The sequence below is a fragment of the Centroberyx affinis genome, unplaced genomic scaffold (genome assembly GCF_046629955.1).
Source record: "Centroberyx affinis isolate AG114_WGS23_722 - 3 ecotype Tasmania unplaced genomic scaffold, CSIRO-AGI_Caff_v1 ptg007721l_1, whole genome shotgun sequence".
NCBI classification, from domain to species: Eukaryota; Metazoa; Chordata; class Actinopteri; order Beryciformes; family Berycidae; genus Centroberyx; species Centroberyx affinis.
The window spans coordinates 1-12344 of NW_027283893.1; the positions used below are offsets into that span (position 1 = coordinate 1).

The 12344-nt window shown below is 39.6% G+C and overlaps 1 pseudogene; it reads left to right on the forward strand.

Moving 5' to 3' along the window:
- Positions 1–3620: 3620 nt before the first annotated feature.
- LOC139639793 (tripartite motif-containing protein 16-like) lies at positions 3621–9753 on the forward strand (annotated as a pseudogene).
- The last annotated feature ends 2591 nt before the right edge of the window (positions 9754–12344 follow it).

Below are 12344 nucleotides of genomic sequence, written 5' to 3' on the forward strand. Positions count from 1 at the left end.
CTGAATTGTTGCCGCTGGTCAAGCTACTCTGACAGAAACAAGGAACTTAATTCAATAAGGCTGAGTGCACAGTGATGTCAAAAACAATGATAATGATAGAAAGAGTAAGAGTAAGTAAGTTAGAAAATTATCAGATAGATTATCAGATAATATTATTTTATTATTTAATTATTCTGTAATGCCATCACATAAAAATGTGATCGTTTTACATAGCAGAGAAAATTGTATCTAAATATAGTGCATGCATAAGGCATCAGCTCAGTTCAATTTTATAGTCCCTGAGGATTCTTATAAAGATAAAGATAAAGAAACACCTAACAGCAATAGCACAGACATTAAACCATGAAAACAAATAACACATAATGAAATGTAGGAAACACCATGTAGAACCAACATGATCCAAAGAGGCCAGGCGGTAGCTCACATTTCTGTATGATTGTCTATTGAGAATAATAATTTGAGAATAATAATTCATCTGTTTAAGCAAAGACGGTCAGTATGCTGTATCATTTCATATTTCTAAACACACTTAAGATTTAACATGTTCAGTCTCATTTTCTGTATGACCTTGCTTGTGGGAGACAAAACAAAACAGCACATTCTTCAAATCTGTTTTTGAACAGTAGAGCAGTAACTGTAACTCTAGCTGACGTGACTGCCTCCGCTATTAGACACCAGTGTGTCATCAAAAATCATCAGGAAAGCGGAGTGTACCTGCTGCTGTAGGTGGGGGGGGGATGCTCAGCAAAGATACCGGGGATTCCTGCGGTGAGTACAGCTGCTTGACGTCGTCCTCCGTCTCCTCCTCCCTCTCCTTCTTCTTCTTCTTCTTCTTCTTCTTGTCCTGCTTTCTGCTCCCCCTGCCACTCCCAGGCTTTCTCGCAGTGATGATGTCAGAGAGATGGAGAGATGCAGAGGGGACGGAGGAGAGATGCAGAGGGGGGGGGAGGGGCGGAGGGAGAGAGTACCGACCAGCACAGTCCATGACATCATGGGACACCCAGCCCCTCTTGCGTCTATGCCATGTCTCGTTAGCTCTGTCCTTCTCTTGATAGACTTTCTTCTATGATTTATCTTAAGTCTGATTCTTTGTATTGGTTCTCATGCTTTTAATTCCATTTGATCGCTTGTTTTATTCATTTTTATTCCATATGTTCCCATATGTGCAGCACTTTATAAACCCTGTCTTTAGATAAGTGCTGTATAATAAAGATTATTATTCTCTCCATCCCACCCCTCCCTTTCTTTTTCTCCTCTCTCTCTCCCCTCCCTCTGCCTCAATAGCTTAGCCCACAGCTGTTCACCACGCCCATCTCTCTCTCTTGTCCTCTCTTTCCCGCTCTCTCCTGTTCTCTCTGTCTCTCTCTCTTTCTCTCTCTCTCTGCCTGTCTCTTTCTCTCTCCTCATCACAAGAGCCCTCTTGTCTGGACAAAGATGAGAGCAGCCCATCGAAAAGGCAAAGAGCATTGACAATGTAGCTGGTTTCCCATCTTACAGCTTTATACAAGACAAACAGAGCATCAGAGCAGGAGTACAGAGCAGTACAGTCTGCAGTGTGTGACGTCATTCATGGTGTTAATCATGTATGCACCACTAGTGCAGTACAATGGTCAAATAGCACTCTAATGTACCTATCATATAGTCAGTTCTCCGTACTGACATATCTATTTATACCCTGTTTATACCATTTAAATCATGTGTACAGCTTTTTTTTTTCTTTCTTCTAACAGAGACCATATGCAGATTGTGAATTTCTATTTTATATTTGTATATAATATTTTTTATTTACTACATCTAAAAAAATACCTATTTCCTAAATGCCTATTTTTAGATTTATATAATTGCGTGTTGTGCTGTGTTTAATGTTACCTATGTGAGCAACCCACCAAGACAAATTCCTTGTACTGTATGTGCAAACTTACTAACTATAGTAAGTTTATTACAAATAACTTAACTTACAAATAAAACTGATTGATTATAATTCAGTAAATCTTTGTGCTGTTTGTGAAATAACTCAAAACATCTCACATTTGTTAATTAGCCAGTCATTAACATTAGTCATTGATTAGTCATGATATATTGTACTGTGAAAATATATTTCAAAACCAAGTCACATGTATTTCATATGGTGTTGCAGACATACAGCAGGGTGGTGATTCAAAGAACTTTGTTTTCATTACAGATTCATAAGAGAAAGCCCGCCCTCTAGTGGCATATCTGCTATCTATTTCATTGGCTCATACTGTAGACTCCATATTTACAGACCAAAGCCTAGCATGTACTCCTCTGCTGGGGTCATTTCACTTTTAATTCAGTGAATTCAAAATTCAAATGAAATGGCAATTAATTTGCTTATAGTATGGAGGGGTTTTTTGTTGTTGTTGTTGTTTAACTCCATTACTTCTCAGTGAGTTAAATAGGACAATCTTTGTTTTCAATATTTGAGTTTTGAAGAAAAATCTTCCTGAAGACGATTTTGAAGAAAAAACCTGAACTGAGGGAAATGAGAGGGAACTGAACCTAACTGAAAAGTAACTTGGCAGTGTAATACCGGATGCTACATCCCATTTTAATCTCTCAAAGCAAAAGTAAACACGCTGTTTAGTACATATGTAAACATATAGTAATTAGAGTTTCATCTTTAACTCCATTATTTCTCAATGAGTTATGACAGCCTTTCTCAATAGGCTACATTACATCAAGCTCAAAATGATAAAATATCAATTTCCCCTTGTACTGCATGGTTTTGACCTTGCACTTAAGGTTTTGTTTGTTTTCTGGCTTTATGTCAGTGTTTCTGTGGGTACCCACATACTGACACTGTGCTCTGTGTTTTGTTCACATGAGAAACAGGATAGACTGTTTTGACATCATGAGCCATCATGAAACTCACTGTTCAGTTCAGAGAGCGCTGAGGTTTATGAAGGGCAATGTTGTCCCCCTTGTTAACACAAATTGGTAAATCCCTCACCCATGATAACTATGGGTTTTAGGAGGAAATGGGAGGTAAAACACTAGTAGGAAATTCGGCTTGCTCCTATCTGAACAATAAATCACCAGCTGGGTGCTCAGTCCTGTGTGTTATTCAATAGGCAAACAGGCTGTGTTGACATTACGCATCCCGATGAAACTTGTTTTGTCAATATTAAAGATGTTTATGTGAAACACAAATACCGCTACTGATATCGAGATTGATTTTCACATAGATAGCAACTGCAATTCATTTGCTAATGATAGAGCATTTGTTGTTTATGAGTTCTTTATATGTGGGATTTTACAACCTTCTCATGTCAAAGATTTTTAATTCTTGAATATTCAACCCTCAATTGATTGAATTGAAAGTTAGCTGAACTCAGTCCTGAACAGTACACACAATTCGACAGCTACAATACTGATGTTCCAGCTACAGGGTTTATGTTTTGCTGACAAGTTGCCCTTAGTGTGTGAGTATACCTGTAATTCCTGCATGGTAAGCACATTCCTTCATGGTTACAGACTTTCACCCAGATGATGGAAACAATGGGGTCTGTGGGAAGACATCACCTGTCTGCTTACAGTAGAAACAACGCCTTCCCTTTAAATACCAGCAGAGAAGGACTCAGGCTCTTGTTTGAAAGGGAGTTGTGGGATCACAGCACCAGTGTTTGGTTCCTCTCTGGGCCCTATACTGACACAGCATCAGGGATTCAGACCCATGACTCAAAAAATTGCTCAAGTCCTTCCCGCATTTGCCTCTTCTAAATAACACCATGGCTGAGTCTAGTTTCCCCCTACCCCCAGAGGCTTACTCCTGCCCGCTGTGCGTGGACACACTGAGAGACCCGGTCACCATCCCCTGCGGAGACACCTATTGCCTGGAGTGCATCAAGGTCTACTGGGACCAGTTCGACCACATCGGGGTGTACAACTGCCCGCAGTGCCGCGCGTCCTTCACGCCGCGGCCCGTGCTGAGGCGTAACCTGCCCGACGTCCAGCAGGAGCAGCGGCGCCATCTGCCGGAGCTCACGCCGTTCCCTTACCTGCACCGGGACTCCCTGTGCGATTTCTGCGTCGGCCGCCGCAACAAGGCCGTCAAGTCGTGCCTCATGTGCCTGGCCTACTACTGCGAGACGCACGTCAAGCCGCACTACGAGTCGTCCACCTTCAAGAGGCACAAGCTGGTGGACGAGACGGGCCACCTGGACAGGAAGATCTGTCCTCAGCACGAGAAGGGCCTGGAGCTGTTCTGTCGCTCCGACCAGATGTGCATCTGTGTGCTGTGCACGGTCAGGGAGCACCGCGGCCACAATATCATCTCAGCAGAGGAAGAGCGCACTGAGAAACAAGTGAGTCTCGATGCTCGTGCTTAGAATATCGCTGCTGTTATTGCTGAGAGACTATTGCTACTGTGCGAAGACCTTGAATCTCTTATTTGTCCTTTGTTGTCTTGAATTCAGTGGTGGAAAGTAACTAAGTACATTTACTCAAGTACTGTACTTAAGTACAATTTTGAGGTACTTGTACTTTACTTGAGTATTTCCATTTTATGCTACTTTGTACTTATGCTCTACTACATTTTGGAGGGAAATATTGTACTTTTTACTCCACTACATTTATTTCACAGCTATAGTTACTAGTTACTTTTCAGATCAATATTTTATATTTAAAACATTTGATCATCTTTATAAAATAACTATAAAATAGCATTGTTATAGATTAGACTACCCAAAAGTATAGCTAAATTGTTAAGATTAGCTTCACATTGACAACTTTAAAATGCTGCTTACATGTACATGTATGTCAATAAATCAGTATTAATATTCCAATAATTTATGAAAAATATAATTCTCTAAATGGCGACAGTTTGCATAATGAGTATGTTTATTCTGATACTCTAAGTATATTTTGCTGCCAATACTTATGTACTTTTACTTAAGTAAGATTTTGAATGCAGGACTTTTACTTGTAATATCTTTACATTGTTGTATTGCTACTTTTACTTAAGTAAAAGATCTCAGTACTTCTTCCACCACTGCTTGAATTGAAAGTTCATATGGTTATTTATACACTTAATAATTTGTATTACCATAAGGCTCATGAAAGCCATTCAAACCCCATTGAACAATTTCAGAAGTGTATGGGCTTCTGGAAAATTTTATACATTCTTGAAATTCTGAGTTTCTGGAAAGACAAGAACTTTTTCTCACAGCAGCTATATCGTAACTGATCATCTAATTATTTTGAGTGACTGCTATTTATAAAAGCCCTGTCCTCTTATCTTCCTATTCTCCCCATCAGAAAGTCCTGGTGGTGACCCAGTCTGAGTCCAGCACATCATTCAAGAGAGGATGAAGGAGCTGCAGGAACTCAGGCATAATGTTGACGTTCTCAAAGTAAGATTAAACAAAACATTGCAACTGTTTAGGACACAATGTAATATTTTGTATATGGGCAAAGGGCATACAATGTTAACACATAAGATATTTAACAACTGCCTCTAGAAAAAGAGCACGCCAAAGTTATTTAGTCTTATATTTAGTCTCAAAATGGGTTTTTTTTTCCATTCTACTTGTTTCCAATACATTTTCACTTCTCTCAGGAATTCTCTAGAAGTGTCAATATCTTCACACAGGGCAGTATCAAGAAAATGACACTTGATTCAGGAAAAGTTGATTTGTATTGGAAACAAGTGAAATTCTTCTCATTGGCCTGCGAACAAAAGATTAAGTCCAACAAACAATATGAAAAACCTAAATCAAACAACCTAATGTTGCCGTCATAGTCTCTTAGCAACTTCAACACATGTAAATGCCAGGCCAATAACAAAGACTTGTTAAGATGGATAGTTTTTTCCAGTGAGGAAAGTTTGCTCACTGTTTTAGTGCTGCCAAATGTGAATTGTATTCAACAAACTAATTTGGGAGCATTAACTGTGACACTTGTGTCAGTGAATATTCCTCTTCTTCTACTGCAACTATTGCTTTTGACTGCTGTGAAGACATTTTGCGTGTGCATGAAAACTCCTCTTTCCTGACAACCGCCTCTCCTTTTTAGAGTTGTGCTCAGCGAGCACAGACAGACAGTGATAAGACCTTCCATGAAATGCTCCAGGCGGTGGAGCGCTGGCATGCTGAAATCAATCAGATGATAAAGGCCAATATGCAGGCGGCCATGTCCCAGGCTGAGGGCTACGTAGAGCGTCTGGAGCAGGAGATACTGGAGCTGCAGCGCAGAGATGCAGAGTTACGGCAGATCCTCGACACAGAGGACAACATTCACTTTCTGCAGGTACTGAAAGATCATCCAGAGCTGCAACAATTCTTAATAAGTCTTAATACTTTGTAAAAAAAAAAAAAAAAAAATAATGAAAAATTTGAACATCAATAACCAGAAGTCCTGTAATGTGATGTCAGTAAACTGCACACAATACATTCATATTTCCCTATACAACTGTGTGATCTGTCTGTGATGCTTTGCTATCAAAGGAAACCAAAGGGACGAGACAGGAAAAATATCTAAAGTTGGTGAGTCCAGAATTCTCTGGACGCAGCGCTGCTCACTGCTGTTTAGGAGACAGTTTGGATTTTGCTCTTATGTTTTGATTTATCACTTCCTGTGGGTGAAGAACTGTCCATACTTACAGGAGAATCTACAGCATCTCAATTAGCGAAGATGGGGTGCTCTTCCCTATTGCAGCACCACTTTCTGATTTAGGCTGATAAAACAGGCGTATTTTTAGATAAAATTTTTGCCTAGTGCAGCTTTAATTTTTCTCAAATACAGTGAAGTACAGTGAAATTGCCATTGTTTTCCTTCCATAGGCACTTTTCCTTCCATAGGCACTAGGAAAATGCAATACAGTAAACAACTATCCGTAATGTGGTGCGATTAGTGATGGTAAAATTAACTAATCACAGCAAACAACTGTTTTCACTTCAACATGGTGTGAATGCAGCATGTTCAAATGCTCATGTAGCATGTTAATATGTTTACCTACTGCAGAGTATGGTTAGTAGGGGTAGTACTAACTATTAGGATTGTTTATGCTCTTTGATAGAGCAATGCTACGACTCAGTCTGTACTAAGATTATGTTCACTGAATAATGGAGTTACTTTTCCTTGTTGTATAGAATTTCCCGACACTATGTGTTCCTCCTGAGCCCATGGTGCCAAGGTGCTGATCAACCCTCAGTTCTCCTTTGGAGAGATGAGCAAGACAGCCACAGACATGAAGGAACATGTGGATGACATCTGTAAGAAGGAACTGAGCAAATCTCCAAGACAGGTTTGTCATGGCTGATAAGATTCTGATAACATCCATCAAGGCTGTTGCTTTTAAGCTGTGAAAACCATACAGTAGGCTAGTAACTGGCTAACCTGAGGCAATGTTATGTTCACAGTCAGTGAAACCCCTGTGTATATACTTTTGCCAAGAAGTGGGGACAAACGGCTTAAAGGTAAGTGTCTGTCAACTTAAATATGTAGAACTTGTAAGCAGACATGAATTTTACAGTTTTGTTTTGGTTTGTTTTTTTTGTTTGTTTGGTTTTTTTGGGGGGGGGGATGGGAGATATAGTCAAGGTTTCAATGGTGTCTCATTTGATTCAATATATGTAATTCTTTTTACACAATTTCAAAACTAATAAAGTTGATCACAAAAGAATATATGATTAAAGACCATGTTTTCATATGCATACAGTTCCCTCTAGAGCAGATTTTCAGGAGCCAAAAACCAGACCAGACTTCTTGAGATGTGAGTAGACTGTTGACTGTTCAGTCCGTTAAGGGCATATTACTGTTGTCAGACACAGTGCATATCTGCATAAAGTTTTTCAGGAATGAAGAAAATACTTATTTTGTCATTTATGGTGATTTTTGCAGTAATACAATGCATCTTTATCATGTTGCAAGGGCCCCTATGATCATGAAACTTATTCAACATGTAACTGACCATGTAAACTTTCACTGAAAGCTCCAAAGTTGCAGTAATGAGTTTTTTCCTCGACAGCAGCAATATGCATTCATCTTTATTCATATAATATCCTGAGATGTTATGTGGTTTTGGGTGATTTGGTTAACAGCAGCAAGCAAACAGAGGATATTAAATATCACACAACTGACAATTATGGCACTAGAATATATTAAATACAAAGGGAGTGCAGTGGTAAATTCTACAACCCTTGGGCATAAGAAACCCTTTCAAAATCCATTGGACAACCTCAAAAATGCATGGACATCAAGCTAAAAACAAGACTTTCTTAGTTCCTGAATAGCTGACATTCTGGAAATACAAGGTTTTCACCTGACAGCAACAAATTATTAATCATCATATTAATCAAGTCCCAGGTGTCTTACTTTTTCAGCTGCAGTCTATATAGAGGACTGATGTTGTCATATGTTATGCGTGTTCACATCCTCAATCGATGTGAGTGTAAATGAAAAATTAAAGGAAGAATGATTCAGAAAATTGTATTGTGAATGACCTTCCTTCCTCAGACTCCTGTAAGATGTCTTTCGACTCAAACACGGCCTATAAAGAGCTGGTCCTGTCGGAGGGGAACCAGAGGGTGACCCGAAAGAAAACAGTCCAGTTTTACCCAGATCACCCGGAGCGCTTCGACGGCTTCTCCCAGGTGCTGTGCAAGGAGGCTCTGACTGGGTTCAGGTTTTACTGGGAGGCCGAGTGGAGCGGGGAGTTTTCCATCGGGCTGGCCTACAAGAGCATCAGTCGCAAGGGGAAGAACTCCCACAGCCTGCTGGGCTACAACGACAAGTCGTGGAGCCTCCTCTGCTCAGACTCTGGCTACTCTGCCTGGCACAATAAAATAGACCAAGACTTAGCTAACGCACCCAGGGCCACACGGATCGGCGTATACCTGGATTATGCTGGCAACACTGTGGCCTTTTACTCTGTATCAGAGACTATGGAGCTTATCCACAGGTTCAAAGCCCAGTTCACTGAGCCCTTGTATGCTGGGTTTGGCGTGGGCTCCTCAGTTACCCTCTGCCAGCTGAAGCAGAACTCCCTGCCTTACTGAGATCGACAATCAGTGACATTTCATCAGTATAAATATGGAATGGGTGCATTCAGAGTCAGCTTCTCAGGACTGCTTACCTACTGTGCAGTATATATAAAGATACAGTATATAGGAAGTTTTGCTCCAAAATGAGATATCCACAATTTGAAAAACGTGACACCTACACTACACTATCAACTTTTTGCTTGCACAAAACGAAAACAAATGGACTTTTAAAAAAGGAGAGTAAGTAACTTATGTCCTTGGTTGACAAAAAAAAGAGACTTTTGTAAAGATGATAATGTATTGTGTTTGTATATAATACTTTTGTATATAATATAAATTTAGGTAACTAAAGTCCTTGATTGACAAAACTAAAAATACTTCTTTTAGTTGACAAAACTAAAATACTTGTTACTGTAAAATACTTTTGTTAAGATGATACATGATGATTTACAAGTGTGGTGCAAAAGTATACCAAAATATTTTTAGTGTTGTCAACCAAGGACTTCAGTTACCTAAGTCACCTACTATCCTTTGTATATATACTCTTGGTCACATATATTATATACTGTATACTATATACTATGTATGTATGAAATGCCTTTTAAATATTTATGACAGTTATCCATAAGTTCCACTCAATTGGGCAAGCTGTTTGTTTTACTTAAACAATTGAAAAGGTTGCATTCAGTTGATCAGTGGCTACATTTACATGCACATGTGATTGTGAAAGCTCCCCGTAATAAACCTATTTGCTGAAGTGACTGGGTTATGATTATCCAGAGAGAACTGTGGAAATAGTGTTAAATATGCTAAAAACATACAAAAATGTTTTGGAGAAGCAGTATTTGAGTGGAACATGCCTAGTCCACATAATAATACAGGTAAGGTTATTCTCTTGTGTACTTACAGCCACTAGGGTGACAAATGCTGCCAAAAGTATCTAAGGCAAAAAAACACAAAACACAAAAAACAAAACTGTGCCATCAAAATGCTAACAAGTTACCTCAAAATTCTCTCTACAAACAAGCAAACTAATACAAGCTGTATATCCACCCCACGCACATGCACACACGCACGCACGCACACACACACACACACACACACTCCAAATGCCCAGTGTAGCGTGCCAACTTCTTCAAACAGTAACGTCTTATAATTCAGCTTCCATTGTCAACCCATCTATTCCATATACAATGAAATGTTGATAAGATGGAGCCACTTGAGAGCTAGTCAAATGTGGTAGCTAGCTAGCTAACTAAGATACTGACCATCAGCATATAAGTTTGGACAAAATTCAAGCCTTAGCAAACTGCATTTGTCTCACCGAGTATTTGGAAATGTAAAAAGTTTGAAAAGATCAGAACAGGACTGATTGGAGTCACGCATTCCATGTATTTTCCATAGCCAGTAGTATTTAATAGCCTATTGTAAAGTCATCTCTTTGACATTTTCTGATAAAAAATCTTGATATATTTGCCAGTAGTTAAGGTTTTGCTTGAAATTTTAAAACAGGATAAGTTAGCTAGCTACACTGGTAAGGCGACGTTTTATGCTAACCCTTAGGCCCATGTCCACCAAAGACCTGTGAAAAAAGTGCTGGTGCTGTTCTGGAAAAGCTGCGCTTTCAGCGCCTACGACCCAAACCAGGTACCTGACCTCTTTTTAGCGCTGAGCGGCGTGAGCGCTGGACCTGTTCTCGAGTTGAAACAATTTCAACTTTTCTGAAGCGCACCGCTCGTCAATGTCACTTCAGAGTTCTACCAACCAATGAGGATGAAGCAGGGGCGGGGCCAAGGGCCGGCATCCTGTTTAATAGCTAGCGTTAGCTAGGCTAACGTTTAGCATAGCAACAACACCAGGAGACGTGTTCTCAGCGCTCCCCGCTCCAGTGCTCACCTGATGCGGCCAAAGCGCTCAGCACCAGTGCTTCAAACGCTCAACAGGTCGGTTGGTGGACACGCCCCCTTAGCCTTATGTTTTTACCTCACCATGTCTATTATTTTTTCTATAACTGGACAACTCATAGTGTAGCCTATTATTCATTGCTTGGCTTTGTTTAACTGACCTGCATTTAAGCATCTATCCAACTAATACTCTTTTTCCGATACTGTTGTTCCGACTTCTGACATGCACAGTGGGTGGTCTCTGGGTGGCCAAATGAATCAGTCTCTTTAGCCCAAAATATTTGACTCTGATTGGATTTCCAACCCAGTATATATTATGTACAATTAAAGACATGATATATTTGTATGAAGTTAACATAATTTGTTAGTTTTAAACCACTTGATGGCCAAAATAATAATAATAATAATAATAATAATAATAATAAGTTTATTTGTATAGCATTTTTCAAGCATAGAGCACAACGTGCTTTCCAGAAGAGAGAAAGATAAAAAAGACAGAAACAGATATAAAAACAGAAATATAAAATGCAAGAACAAGGATAAATGCCGAAACAGGGAATAAAATACAGAAACACAAAGGTAAAAACAAACATATAAAATGCAAAACACAAAAAAAAAAAAAAACTGGACACAGCACTAACAGGTGCTAACAGCACCACTATCAATCATTAAGGAAAGCAATTTTGTAAAAATATGTTTTAAGGCGAGATTTAAAAGCAGGGACTGAATCAGCAGTCCTGATATGTGGAAGGTTATTCCAGAGCCTAGGGGCCATCACAGCAAAAGATCTATCCCCTCTTGATTTTAGCCTAGACTCTGGAACAGCCAAAAGACCAAGACTGGCAGACCTGAGAGGCCTCTGGGGACATAACAGTTTATAATCAGGCGCCAGACCATGTAAAACCTTGTATGTAATTAATACAACTTTAAAATTGATTCTAAAAGTCACAGGTAACCAGTGCAGAGGCCAGGATTGGGGTGATATGTGAAGAACGTTTCGTCTTAGTCAGTAGCCTGGCTGTGGAATTCTGCACAGTCTGAAGCCAGATTACAGCTCGGCAGCTGAGGCAGGTAAACAAGGCATTACAGTAATCAAGGCGTGAGGATATAAAAGCATGTATTGTTGTCCCTGTATTGCTAAAAGTTTTTTGGTTTGTAGCTCAAAGTTTAGGCTAGAGTCAAAGAAAATAATTCTGTTCTTTAGTAGAGAAGGACAGATATTGGCTAGAAACAGCTTTGATCTTCTCTATCATCTTTGTGTGGATAATAGTCATCATTTCTGTTCTGTAGAGTGTATACTTACTCTTGTGTAAAGTGTTTCTTCGGCAATAGCCAAGAGACACTTGAAGCACTGCAGACACAATGTTGAAGGGTTGGATGTTGGTTGCCATCATTTCTGCTGTTACCTTGTCCATAGTTTTTGACCTGATGTCTGATA